Genomic DNA, 15,049 nt, shown 5'->3' with positions numbered 1-15,049 from the left:
TGGGAGTGATGGGTTGGGGAGGAGGGAGCGGTGATGGGGAGGAAGGTTTGGTGGGTAGGGAGGGGTGATGGGGAGGGAGGGGTGATGTGGAGGGAGGAGTTCATGGGGAGGGAGGTGATGGTGGGTATGGAGGGGTGATAGGGAGGGAGGGGAAGGTGAAGGATGGAGTGATTGGGAGAGAGGGGTGATGGGGAGGGATGGGTTGGTTTGGAGGGATGGGTTGGTTTGGAGGGAGGGGGTGCTGGGTAGGGAGAAGGTGATGTGGAAGGAAGGGGTTTGTGGATGGGGGGTGATTGTGAGGGAGGGGTGATGGAGAGGGAGGTGTTGGTGGGGAGGGATGGTATTATGGGGAAGGATGGGTTGGAGGGGCAATGGGGTGGTAGGGGTGATGGTGGGGAGGTATGGAGTGATGGAGAGGGAGGGGTGGATGGGGAGGTGTTGGTGGGGAAGGAGGGGTGATAGGGAGGGAGGGGAAATGGTGAGGGAGGGGATATTTGGGAAGTAGGGGGAGATTGGGAGTGAGGGGTTGGTTTGTGGGTAGGGGTGGTGGGGAGGGAGGAATTGGTGTGGTGGATGTCATGCCAGTAGTCCATGGACCAGTCTTTTGGCTTAAGAGCCAGGAGAACTACCTTTCAGATCATTCTTTTCTCATGTCCACCTTCCCATTGCCCCTCGTGTTGTAACTAGTCATGCAACTAGTTGCGAGGCCCCTCGCTGTCAGGTACTGGTGCAGTTACTCACTCATGCAGCTGGACTCCCGGTCACTGTGGATGAAGGGGGGGGGGTAGCCAAACAGAGTGGAGATCTGTGTCAGATGAAGGTGGCTGTGGGGGTGTCTGGTCACCGGATGGTGTAGGGAAAACAGGAGTACTCTTCTATCTCTGCGACGAAGTAGACATTCCAGTTCATGGAAGGCAAGGGGCCCTTGAAGTCAATACTGAGGCATTCCAAGGGCCTGGTGGCCTTCACAATGTTGGCCTGGGGCATGCAAAATATGTGAGCCTTGCATTCTGTGGAGATCTAACATGCTTCAATCATGGTCCAGACTTCCAAAGGGGGAATTTTGAGAATTATCCAAAGTGATGTTTCAGCAAAATGTAACAATCAGTGTTAACAATGGCTGTACAGAGACAAGACGTAAGAGAAGAATGGTTGGAGGGAGGGTGGGGGTGGTGGTGTCTGCTAGAATACAAAGGAATGACAGTTCCTGCAAGAGATTGCAGCCAAGATCAACTTGATTGTAGTGATATGATTGTATGTGCTGGTGCCCCTCCCTCCAGGCATCCTTCTTCCTTGGCTCCTCCCTTAGTCTTGTCCATGTGACCCTATGCCATAAAGGTCGAGTCTCCTCTCCTTCCCACTCATTCCTGGCCTTGGACCCGGGCCAGCCGTCTCTCGTACAATAAAGCCTATCATACCCCTCAGTCTTTGTCCATGTCATTATTGGGGTTACTGAAACCACTCAACAATTTATTGTACTAGATTTTGGAAGCCTCCGGTAATGGAGAAATTGCTGCACCCAGAATGGTGCGAAGTTGACTCCCAAGTCGTAGGTGCTTCAGTGCTCTTCGAGCAGTGGATGAACTGCTTCAATAACTTCCTCGTTGCTGCTGCTGAGGTGGTCGACTCTGACAAGAAGTTAAAAATCCTCAGGCATGAGTTGGCCAGTGGGCCTTCCTGACCATCCAAGGTAGTGCGACCTACAATGAGGCGATTGCTGAGGTACGGGCGCTGTACAAGACTAAAGTGAACGTGGTATACTCCCGTTACCTGCTGGCGTCCAGAAAACAACAGCCTGGTGAGTCCACTGAAGAGTTCATCAGGTCCCTGGTCACACTAGGAAAAGACTGGGGGAATCCCCGACCACTATATCCCTGACCCAATGCGAGGAAGAACTGATTCGAGATGCCTGTCGTTCCAAAGGGTCTGAGGTTGAATTATATCTTGCACACAACCAGAGTAACAACAGCAGCAGGACAAAACCCAGCAAACCAGGGGTGGGAAAAGCAGTCCCCCCATACCATCAACTAGAGCAGGGGTGGCCAAACTGCGGCTCGCAATTCACATGTGGCTCTTTCACCTTTAATATGCGCCTCGCAGCCGCCCTCCCCTCTGACTCTGGCTGCCGGTCTCCCTCCTCGCCCGCCTGACTCGCGCTGTCAGTCTCCCCCCCCCCCACCTCACTCGCGCTGCCTGTCTACTTCCCCCTCACCCGGCCGACTCATGCTGTCGGTCACCTCCCCACCCCCTTCGCCCGGCCAACTCGCGCTGCAGGTCTACCCCTCCCTCCTTGCCTGGCCTACTCGCCCTGCCTATCTTCCCACCTCCTCGACTGCCCGACTCGCATCTTTAACAGACTGCTATTTGTAGCGTTGTATTTTAGTTACAAAAAGATCTGATTATAATAAGACTAATTTTGTAAGGTGGAAATCTGATTAAAATAACTCATTTTGTTTGGTTTTCCTTTTTTAACATTTTTGTGTCTTTGTGATTACTGAAACTAATACAAATTAACAGTTTAGAAACTACAGGCATGAATAAATATGATTGCATTTAACATGCATTTCTGAACATTGATATTTTTGTTACAAAATGTGGATGTAACAATGAAAACGTCTGTGGGAATTATGTTCTTCTCCTGCGACTCTCAAGCATTGGAGCTTTATCGTTTGTGACTCTTACATTAAGCAAGTTTGGCCACCCTTGAGCTTGAGGTTAAGCCACTCAGGCGGCCTCCTCTGTCTGCCGGACCACCGTAGGGCCAGCGTGTCCGTAAGGTGCCCCTCTGGGGAGGGGACCGACAGGGGAGCATCCACTGCAAGGACTGCAACCGGTGGACTCCCGGAGTGCTGGGGGGTCCTCTACTGTTGCATGGGGGGTAGATGCCTGGACGTTCGACTGCAAAGCAGGCAGCTCAGGCTCCAGGGTCGTGCTTTGATGCTGCACGTTCGGGTCCGTGGCATGGTCAGTAGCTGGCAAGTCGGTCTCAGGGTATTCAGCCCTTGCCAGGTCTCGTATTAGCACATGTCCTCGTGGCCATCCGGGTACCTCACAAAAGGTGTAATCCGCCTCAAACAGTCTTATGGACCCTGACCTGCTTCCAAAGCAGAATCGGTCCTGGGGTGGTCAGCCAGCGAGGGATTGAGGAACCAATCGCCGATCTCCTAGGAAAAGCAAGGAGACGTTCATGCAGGGTGGTGTTAGTAGTGGTGCATAGTAAATACTGGATGGCGTAGAGGGCTTTGGGCAAGACGTCCTGCCAGCGGGATATTGGCAAATATTTACATCTGAGGGCCAGCAGCGTCGCCTGCTAGACAGTGCCGTTCTCTCTTTCCACGTGGCCATTACCTCTGGGGTGAAAGCTCATGGTCCTGCTGGTGGCTTTGCCTCTGGCCAAAAAGTACTGTCGCAGATCCTCACTCATGAACAAGGACCCCGGTCACTATGGATGTAGTCGGGGCACCCAAACTAAGTGAAGATACTGCACAGGGTCTTGATGACCATAGCTGAGATCATATCTGGGCAGGGGGTTGCAGAGGGGAACCTGGAGAATTCTTTCACCACCGTCAGGAAGTAGGCATTCCTATTTGTGGTCGGGAGGGGGCCCTTGAATTCAATGCTGTCATTCCAAAGGGCGGGTGGCCTTGATGAGGTATGCCTTTTCTGGCCGGTAGAATCAAGGCTTACAGGCTTACACTCGGCACAGATTTGGCAGGATCTGGTCGTGGAACGGAGATCCTCTATGGAGTACGGGAGGTTTCGCGTTTTGATGTAATAGTACCACATCATGACTCTGGGATGTCATAGATGTGCATTCAGATTCTGGAGATGGTCGAGATGCGTGCTGGCGCATGTCCCTCGGGATAGGTCTTCCGGGTGGTCATTGAGCTTACTTGACTGGTACAATATGTCATAGCTGTAAGTGGACAATTCTATCCTCTACCTCAGAACCTTGTAATTCTTGATTTTATCACGTTGTTTGGCACTGAACATGAAGGCCACTGCCCTCTGGTCAGTCAACAGGGTAAATCTTTTACTGGCTAGTTAGTGTCACCAGTGGTGCACCACCTCAACGATCATTAAGCCTCTTTGCTGGAGGAGTGCTGGAGTTCAGGACTGTGCAGGGTGCCAGACAAAATGCTACCGGCCTGCCTATCTGGTTTAACGTGGTGGCCAGTGCAACATCAGAGGCATCGCTCTCCACCTGAAAGGGGACAGATTCAACCATGGCATGCATCGTGGCCTTAGCGATATCACCTCTAATTTGGTCAAAAGCAGTCTGGGCCTCTGGCAATAATGGGAAGGTGGTCGTACGGATTAGAGGGTGGACCTTATCGACGTAGCTGGGCACCCATTGAGCATAATATGAAAACAGCCCCAGGCACCTCTTAAGTGCCTTCAGGGAGTTTGGGACAGGGAACTCCATGAGGGGTCACATGTGGTCTGGGTCGGGGGCAATGACACCATGTGCCACGATGCATCCAAGAAGGGCCACGTGCTCCATGATGAACACGTATTTGTCCATGTTGTACATCAAGTTGAGAGACTTGGCCATATGCAAGAACTTTGTGAGATTAGAGTCGTGGTCCTGCTGGTGATGGCTGCAGATAGTGATATTGTCAAGGTAGGGGAATGTCACCATCAGCCTGTGTTCCTCCACCATCCGGTCCATCACTCTCCGAAAGGTAGAAATACCATTAATAACCACTTCAAATGCTTGAAGCCGTCATTAAAGATGAAATAGTGAAACTTTTGGAACGTAAGGGTTCAATCAGGCAGACACAGCATGGTTTTAGAAAGGGAAGATCTTGTTTGACAAACTTGTTAGGATTCTTTGAGGATATAATGGGTGCGTTGGATAGAGGGGAACAGGTTGATGTTGTATATTTGGATTTCCAGAAAGCATTTGATAACGTGCCACACAAGAGACTTATCAGTAAGTTACAGCAAAGTGAAGTATATTGGCCTGGATTGAAAATTGGTTGTCTGACAGAAGGCAGAGAGTTGGGATAAATGGGAGTTTTCCAGGTTCACAGAGAATGGTAAGTGGGGTGCCGCAGGGGTGCCCACAACTGTTCATCATTTACATTGATGACTTGAATGAGGTGACAAAATGTGGTGTAGCCAAGTTTGTGGATGACACCAAATTGAGTGGAAGAGCAAATTGTAATGAAGATGTGGAGAGTCTGCAGAGGGATATAGTTAAGCTGGATGAGTGGGCAAAGGTCTGGCAGATGGAGTACAATGTTAGTAAGTGTGAGGTTATCCACTTTGGCAAGAAAAATAAAAGAGCTGAATATTATTTAAAGGGTGAAAAACTACAGCATGCTGTTGCGCAGAGGGACTTGGGAGTGCTTGTGCATGAATTGCAAAAAGTTAGGTTGCAGGTGCAGCAGGTTATTAAGAAGGCAAATGGAATGTTGGCCTTCATCGCTAGCGGAATTGAATTCAGGAGAAGGGAGGTAATGTTACAACTGTACAAGGTACTGGTGAGACCGCACCTGGAGTACTGTGTCCAGTTCTAGTCTCCATACTTGAGGAAGGATATACTGGCTTTGGAGACGGTCCAGAGGAGGTTTACTAGGTTGATCCCTGGGATGAAGGGGTTGACTTATGATGAAAGATTAAATCGTCTAGGATTGTATTCGCTCGAGTTCAGAAGAATGAGAGGAGATCTTATAGAAACATATAGGATTATGAAGGGTATGTATAAGATAGATGTAGGAAGATTTTTTGAGCTGGTTGGGGCAACTAAAACGAGAGGACACAGTCTCAAGATTCGGGGGAGTAGATTTAGGACAGAGATGAGGAAAAATGTTTTTTCCCAGAGAGTAGTGAATGTTTGGAATTCTCTAACCTGGGAAGTGGTTGAGGCTGCTTCATTAAACATATTTAAAATTCGGTTAGATAAATTTTTACATGATAGAGGAATTAGGGGATATGGGAAGAAGGCAGGTAGGTGGAGTTAGGTCATAAATTAGATCAGCCATGATCGTATTGAATGGTGGAGCAGGCTCGATGGGCCATTTTTGGCCTACTCCTGTTCCTACTTCCTGTTCCTATGAAAAGCACCTGCAGGAAGAGAAAGAGCTTCCCTTCTGCCTCAAAGCCTGTATATAATTAATCAGCAGGATGGAGGGGTAGTTGATGGTAGGTGACGAGGTCAACAGTCGAAAACATTCTGTACTTAGCAACCTTATTGACCAAGTCAGCTATATGGGGAAGCAGGTACGCATCCAACTGGGTGAAACAGTTGATGGTCTGACTATAATCAATTACCATCCAGGGCTTGCCTGCACCTCTAACCACGAGGACCTGCGCCCTCCAGAAACTGTTGCTAGGGGCTATGATCCCCTCCGCCAGGAGTCGTTGAACCTCAGCCCGGATTAACTCCATGTCCTCCGAGCTATCGCACCTACCCTTGATGACAATTGGTTTACAATCTGGGGTGAGGTTCACGAACAGTGATGGGGGAAGCACCCATAGCGTGGTGAGGTTGCAGTATGGTGCCGGAGACAGGGTATTGAGTATGCAGGATGGTGCCGGTGGCTGCGTGCTGGGACCACAAGGCTGTGGATGGTCAGCATTGGTTGGAGGTCCCTGAACACCATCATCATGCTCCTGAACTAACTCTGAAAGTCGAGGCCCAGGAGAATCGGCTTGCTGAGGTAAGGCAAAATAACAATACAAAATCGTTATAACACTCCCCCCACCACCATAATCGACGTTACACAATACCTCCTGATACTGGTCTGTTGGTCCCTTGCAGCCATTGAAACCATCGCGGTCATGGGTCGGACCAGTAGGGAGAGTCCCTGGACGATGTCGGATTGCATGAAGCTTTCCATGCTGCCATTATCGAAAAGACAGTCCATTTTAAGCCCATTCACCTTGATCCACATCATGGAGTTCGAGATCGGGTGAGGACTGTCATGATAATGAATATGCATAAGATGTATTCACCTGACCGGAAGTCACATGGTATGAGAGAGGAACAATGAAAACTGGAGAATAAAGACACGGAGATGTTTAACCGGTAAAACGTGCGTTATTAGTGTTATTAACTTCACATTTCGGGCCACAAATGTGACATTGGCGACGAGGAACTTCAATGTGATAAGAATTTTGATCTTTGATTCGGTGGCTTTGGGCTGAAAAAAGTTTCCTCATGGCAGATGCAGAAGCTGACTTTCTAACACTTCGAGGTGTTCCTCATTTTGACCCAACGGGTGATGCAAGCACTGTAAGTGTGAAGTGGAAGGCATGGCTGGAAGAATTTGAAGCCTACGCCGATAGTCATGGCCTATTTCTCGATAGCGGTACGGTGGAACAAAAAGCGCAGAGGAAGGCGCTACTTCTTTTCACCGCAGGACCCACAGTTCGGGAAACTTTTAAGACACTTTTGAATACAGGAAGGAAGGATGAATACCAGAAAGCGGTCGATGCATTGAATGCACACTATGTAGTGACACCGAATGCTACATTTCAACGCCATTTGTTTCGGAGAACGAAACAAGAAGATGGACAAACAATTGCTCAGTACGTGATGAGATTGCGCCAGCTGGCTGTTGGATGCAATTACATGGCAGCTGATTTGGACAACCAATTATTAGATCAAGTTGTGCAGCACTGCAGATCAGACAAGCTCAGGAGACGTCTACTGGAAAAAGGGAGTGAGTTGAAGCTCACCGATGCTTTAGCCATTGCTGCTGCATTAGAGGCTGTTGAGGGGCAATTTCATACCATCACCCTGAAGGACAACTCAAGCCAGCAAGTTAAGAGGCTCTCGCATTGCCATAACCAACCAAGATATACGTCGACACATGACGTGGAGTGTTATCGATGTGGAAACAGAGGTCATTTTGGAAAAGACCCATGCTGCCCAGCAAAAGGCAAAGTTTGCAGAAAGTGCGGAGGTAAGGACCACTTTGCAAAGAAGTGCAAAAGCAAGTCCAATGCAGACCAGTAGGGGAAGAGCACAGCTTCCAAAGGCAAAGCTTGGGGGAAAGGAGAGTATCCTGGAAAGAAAGACACTATTCGCCATATAGATGGTGACCCAGAAAGTGATGATGATGATGATAACCAGGATGGACAGAGATATTATCAATTTACATTGAATGATGTACATAATGAGAAGGTCCCAGTGATCATTGGTGGTGTGACAGTTCAGGTCATTGTAGACTCAGGCAGTGACAGTAATGTAATTGATCGACTTTTATGGGAGAAATTGAAAAGGAAAAAGATCATCTGTACCTCAAAGAAGTGCTCCAAGAAACTGTATCCATACACAGCAACCAAGCCATTGCAGACCATTGATGTTTTACTGCAACTGTTGAAGCTGGTGATAAGTACACCGAAGCAGAGTTTGTTGTCATAGACGAGAGGGGAGAACCATTGTTGAGTAGACGCACAGCACAAGACCTGGCAATACTTCATATTGGAGCTCGTGTCAATTCAGTTCAGTCATACGAGGATATGAAGCAAGAATTCCCCGCAGTCTTCCAAGGAGTAGGAAAGCTGAAAGGTCGACAACTAAAGCTAGCGGTGGACGAAATGGTCAAACCCAAGGTGCAACCAGTATGCAGAACTCCGTTTGGACTTCGTGGGAAAGTCGAAGCCAAAATTAAACAGTTGATCGAGCAAGACATTATTGAACCTGTGGAACATTCAACACAATGGGTCAGCCCAGTAGTGATCGTGCCCAAACCAAATGGTGACATAAGACTGTGTGTTGATATGGGGATGGCCAATGAAGCTATAATTCGAGAACGACACCCTACACCAACAGTGGAGGAAATACTTCAAGAGTTAACTACCAGTAAGATATTCTCAAAAATTGATTTAAAATGGGGCTATCATCAATTAGAGCTGGACCCAGAATCCCGAGACATAACAACATTTGTGACTCACTGTGGATTGTACCGATACAAGAGACTATCGTTCGGCATTAATGCAGCTTCTGAGATCTACCAGTATGAAATCCATCGAGTGATTCAAGGAATTCCTGGAGTTGCCAACATTTCTGATGACATCATAGTCCATGCACCTACAAAGGAAGAGCATGACAGACGGTTGAGGCGTGTACTATCTAGACTACAGGAGGCAGGCCTTACCGTGAATGGAAACAAGTGCCAGTTCGGTGTGTCAGAAATGGACTTCATGGGACACAGACTTACACGGGAAGGACTAAACCCAGCAGAGGCCAAGGTGAACGTGCACCCCAGAATGCAATGGAGGTGAGGAGTTTCCTGGGATTGGTCAATTATTGCACAAAGTTCATCCCTAATTTTGCTACAGTGGCAGAACCACTAAGGAAACTAACCAGGAAAGGTGTACCAATTCATTTTGGATCGGAGCAGAAGAAAGCGTTCACAACGCTGAAGCAAAGTCTGACAGATGCTGATACTCTTGGATATTATGATCCGGCTGCACCAACCAAAGTCATAGCGGATGCTAGTCCCGTTGGTTTAGGAGCCGTGTTGGTCCAGATGCATGATGTAGGACCAAGAGTCATTGCCTATGCCAGCAGATCATTGTCAGATGTGGAAAAAAGATATTCTCAGACAGAGAAAGAAGCACTCGGACTTCTATGGGCCTGTGAGAGGTTCCATGCATATTTGTATGGCATTGAATTTGAACTCATCACAGATCATAAGCCATTAGAGGTGATCTACGCCGCTAGATCCAAACCGTGTGCCAGAATAGAGCGATGGGTACTCCAACTCCAACCCTACAAATATAAAGTAGTTCACATTGCCAGGAAAGCAAACATTGCTGATCCGCTGTCCAGATTGGTGAAGGATGGATGCCCACAATCCAAGTCAGAATTGGGGACAGAAGCAGAGAGCTTTGTACGCTTCGTAACTATTCAGTCGACACCGAAAGCTGTGACCACGAAGGAAGTCGAGAGAGAGTCAGAACATGACCCAGAACTCATGGAAGTGAGAGAATGTATCCAAAGAGGACAATGGGACAAGTGTACTCACAAGGCTTACATTCCCATTAGAGACGAACTTTGTTGCATCGGACAGTGTGTATTGAGAGGTTGTAGATTGGTGATACCACAGAGGTTGAGACCGAAGATCGTATCCTTAGCTCATGAAGGACACCTAGGTATTGTTGGTACCAAGCAAAACCTCAGGAGTAAAGTATGGTGGCCAGGTTGTGATAAAGACGCAGAGAAATTTGTCAAAACTTGCCATGGATGTCAAATCACAAGTAGGAGTAATCCTCCAGAGCTGATCCGGAGTACGCAACTCCCGACAGGACCGTGGATCGACGTAGCCATTGATTTTCTTGGACCTTTACCGATGGGTGAATCAATCATGGTAGTGATAGATTACTACAGCAGATACTATGAGTACGCTGTGATGAGGTCCACGACCACTGAAAAAACAATACAAGCATTAGCAGAGATCTTTGCAAGATATGGATTGCCTGTTACGCTATACTCTGACAATGGTCCACAATTCATTTCAGAGACATTTGCTGAATACATGAGGACCACAGGTATCTACCATCATAAAGTAACTCCAAAATGGCTGCAAGCCAACGGGGAAGTAGAGAGACAAAATCAGTCCATTGAAAAATGATTACGGATTGCTCACGCAGAAGGACAAAATTGGCAAGAAGCATTGCTATCTTATGTGGCTGTCTATCGGGCAACGCCTCATGCAACCACAGGAAAACGTCCTGCAGAAGCATTTTTTGGGAGAAAAATCCACACAAAAATGCCCAAAATAAAGGAAATCAGGGACGACCAGGAGATGAGGGACCACGATGCTGAAAAGAAAGGAGCAGCAAAGCTGTACACAGATTCGAGACGTGGAGCTAGGTACTCAGACATCATGCCTGGAGATAATGTTCTGGTGAGGCATGAGAATGGTGGTAAGCTAGTCACACCTTATTACCATCAACCCTACACTGTCGTATCCAGAAGTGGGAGTATGGTAACAGTCAAGTCTCCGGCTGGAGTCCTGTACAAAAGAAATGTGTCAGGTGTAAAAAGGTACCAGTCCAGAGAGACATCGAGCGAGGTGGTTGAAAGTCCAATATGAGATGGTCAACCTGAGAGACCAGATGATGTTCCCGAGGCGGTTACCAGCATTCCTGATGAAGTGACTAGAGTGCCAGAAGCACCCGAGGCCGTGGCGAGCAGTGTTTCCGACGCTGAGAGTGAACAACCGAGTAGCGACGATAATATCGCAGGAAGGCCGAAACGAGACAGGAAACTTTGTGCCATATTTCTAATTGTGCCCGCATTATCACAAAAGGGAAAGTTTGTGACGGTTGGAATGATAAAAGAACATTGGGACAGTGATTTGATCATATATCATAAAGTGTGTGTATGAGTGCTGTAGGAAGTACATTTTGTTTAGTTGAGTTATTGTGTTACAGTTAGTTACGACATGTTCATGTTACATTGTGTGTAGAAGGAGTTTGAACTTGTTTGTTTGTTTGTTAGACATTGTTTGTTGGTTCCGAGTGATATTGATAAGGTGACGGTGTTTACATTTCAACATTAAGGTGTAAAGTTTATTTCTGGTAAAAGGAGGGATGACATGATAATGAATATGCATGAGATGTATTCACCTGATCGGAAGTCACATGGTATGAGAGAGAGAAGAGCGCGAAATGGAGGAACAATGAAAACTGGAGAATAAAGACACGGAGATGTTTAACCGGTAAAACGTGCGTTATTAGTGTTATTAACTTCACATTTCGGGCCACAAATGTGACAAGGACTTGCTTGATTCAGCGTGACTGATGCCAGGATAGGCATCCCTTCATCGTCATTGTCGGCAGGGAGGCCTTCTCAAGATGGCGACCTCCATGTTGACCATGCAGTGTTTGATGAAAAAGGTGGAAATGGAGTCGTGGCGGTCGGAAGTGACGTCATCTGGGTGGTAGGCTGAAGTGCTTAAGTTGGGAGTGATGGCCAACAAGATGGCGCTCCCCTTATCATGCATGTAGTCAGCACCAGAAGCTCCTCAGGAATGCACGCTGCACAGCTCCCGGACTGTGGTAGGGACCTGCGGACTTTCTGGTAATGGACCCTCTTCCTGAAGACTGAACACGTAGCCCCACCTCATGGGGCAGAGGCATCACAAATACTTGCACTGCCCACAGAAGTTGTATCTCAATGATGCAGATGGCATGATTGCAGCCGTAGTCGGGTCAGTAGTGCCCGATGCAGAGTCCCAGGCTGAAGGTCCTTGTGGTAGAACATACAGAGATGGCCCACGTCTGACCGCAATCATCACCTCATGGCGCTGGGCTGAGTCTAAGTTTCTGATTGAATTGATAGTCTTTTGAGTAGGAGCGTGTCCTCTTCGTGGAGTCGTTGCTGGATATAATCCAACCTCAGACCCGACACGCAGGCATCTCAGATCAGTTCTTCCATGGACTGGATCAGGGATATAGTGGCCGTTGGTTCCCCCAGTCTTTTCCTAGTGTGACTAGGGACCAGATGAACTCTTCAGTGGACTCACCAAGCTGTTGTTTTCAGGACTATAGCAGGTAACGGGAGTACACCACATTCACATTAGGCTTGTACAGCACGCATAGCTCAGCCATCACCTCGTTGAAGGTTGCGGAGCCTTGGATGGTCAGGAAGGCCCTCTGGCCGACTCATGCCTGAGGATTTTTAAACTTCTTGTTGGAGTCGACCACCTCAGCAGCAGCATCGAGGAAGTTATGGAAGCAGTTTATCCACTGCTCGAAGAGCACCAAAGCACCTGGGACTTGGGGGTCAACTACTAGCCATTCTGGGCCCAACAATTTCTCCATTACTGGAGACCTCCAAAATCTAATACAATAAATTGTTGGGCACTTTCAGTGGCCCCAATAATGACTCGGACAAAGACTGAGGGGAACGATAGGCTTTATTGTACGAGAGACGGCTGACCCACGTCCAAGGCTAGGAATGAGTGAAGAGGAGAGGGGAATCGACATTTAAGGCCCAGGGTAACATGGGCAGGACTAAGGGAGGAGCCAAGGTAGAAGGACACCCGGAGGGAGGGGCACCAGCACATACAATCATATCACTACAATCAAGTTGACCTTGCCTGCAATCTCTTGCAGGAACTGTCCTTCCTTTGTATGCTAGTATACACCCCCACCCTCCCACCAAACTTTCTTCACTCATGTCTTGTCTCTGTACAGCCATTGTTAACACACCTTATTACATTTTGATGAAATATCACTTTGGATAATTCTCATAATGCCCGCTGGTCTCCAGGGAATGCAAGCCTCACATCTTTTCCCCACCCTATTCCCACGTTTTTAAGGCCACCTGGCCCTTCGACCACCTCAGTATTGACTTCAAGGGCCCCCTGAATTTCATGAACTTGACACCTACTTCCTCGCAGAGATAGACAAGTACTCCAGTTTTCCCTTCGCCATCCCATTGCCCAGAAACCTCCACAGCCACCTTCATCTGACAGATCTTCACTCTGTTCGGCTACCCAGCCTTCATCCACAGTGATCGCGGGGGGTGGGGGGGGGGCCCAGCTTCATGAGTGAGGAACTGCACCAGTTCCTGATAGTGAAGGGCATCGCAACTAGTCGCATGACTAGTTACAAACTGAGGGGCAAAGGGCAGGTGGAAGATGAGAATAGAGTGATCTGGAAGGCTGTTCTCCTGGCCCTTAAGTAAAAAAACTGGTCCATGGAATACTGGGAGGACGCCCTCCCCACCAACCCCTCCCTCCTCAACAACACCTCCAACACCACCAACCCATCCCTCCCCATCACACCTCCCTCCCCACCAACTGCTCCCTCCACATCACCTCCTCCCTCCCCACTAATCCCCCTCCCCATCACACCCTCGCTCCCCACCAACTCCCCTTCCCCATCACTCACTCCCTCATTACCAACCCATCCCTCCCCATCATCCCCTCCCTCCCCACCAACAACTCCCTCCCCAGCACCCTCCCCCTCCCAAGTCAACCTAAAAGAAAAAAAAGAGGAAAATGAGCTTATCAAAGAGAAATATAAATTCGAACCAAACACCGCGTAACCACGAATCTCCAGCAGGACGAGCTATTGAGAGCTTCAGTTTTCCACCCAACCTCTTGTAAATATTATCTCCATATTTTCCAAACCAAAGTGATATTTATCATGTAAACTATGTTATTTTTCCAGAGGACTAGAAGATCTCATTTCAAGATCCCAGCTCTGCATCCCCAAATCCATCCCCCATCTCGAATCGTGGCTACACATTTCCTTGAAACTCCTGAAGTTGATCGTAAAAATTCAATTTGATACATTGTAAACCTTCCTTTTTTTCTAAATATTTCCCATCAAAATTAACATTGGATCCAATGGAAGTTTAACCTTAATATTTTCTCCAAAAATACTTTAATTTATATTCCAAATTTCTGAACCTTAATACACGGCCAAGTCAAATGACAAAAAAAACTATCTCTTTATAACATCTAAGACATAATTCTGAAGATATTAAATCTTTTTAATATTTGAGGTGTTAAATATAGATGATGCAAAAAATGATATTGTACAAATCTGTATGTAACATTAATAATTTGAGTTGTAGCCCTGGGAGTTTAAGCTCTGCCTTTATTGATGCTGGAAAGTCTCCTTTTATACAGTCAGAATTCCCGCCGTTTTGTTGATTGCCTAACATCAGCCGCATGAACAACATGTGGGATTCCCACCCACGGGAACATTCTCACACATGAATCCCCTTCTTCCCAAGCCTGGTGTTGCTCTGTTAGCTGGGCAGCCTGGCCAGTCCCATTTTTGGACTGCTGGTCATGTACTGCCCCAGCTTCCAACTGCGCTGGTTCACGATGCTGGGGGTTGCGTTAGTGAATTATGCTGCTGTTTATTACTGCGCATTGTGCCAGCCTGATCTCCACGGTGGCGGGCTGCCACATGGCCCACCGCCCCCAGAAATGTTGCTACAGTTTCTAACGTCCATGTATGCAGTCCCCAATGCCTTTGGTGGTCTTCCTCTGCGTAGATGTGCTGGCGTCTCCATGGGTTGTGTTGGGTCCATATGTATCGGCTTGAGCCTGTCTGTGGTGGA

This window comes from Narcine bancroftii, chromosome 4, assembly GCF_036971445.1.
Source record: "Narcine bancroftii isolate sNarBan1 chromosome 4, sNarBan1.hap1, whole genome shotgun sequence".
NCBI classification, from domain to species: Eukaryota; Metazoa; Chordata; class Chondrichthyes; order Torpediniformes; family Narcinidae; genus Narcine; species Narcine bancroftii.
This window is presented reverse-complemented; position numbering follows the sequence as displayed.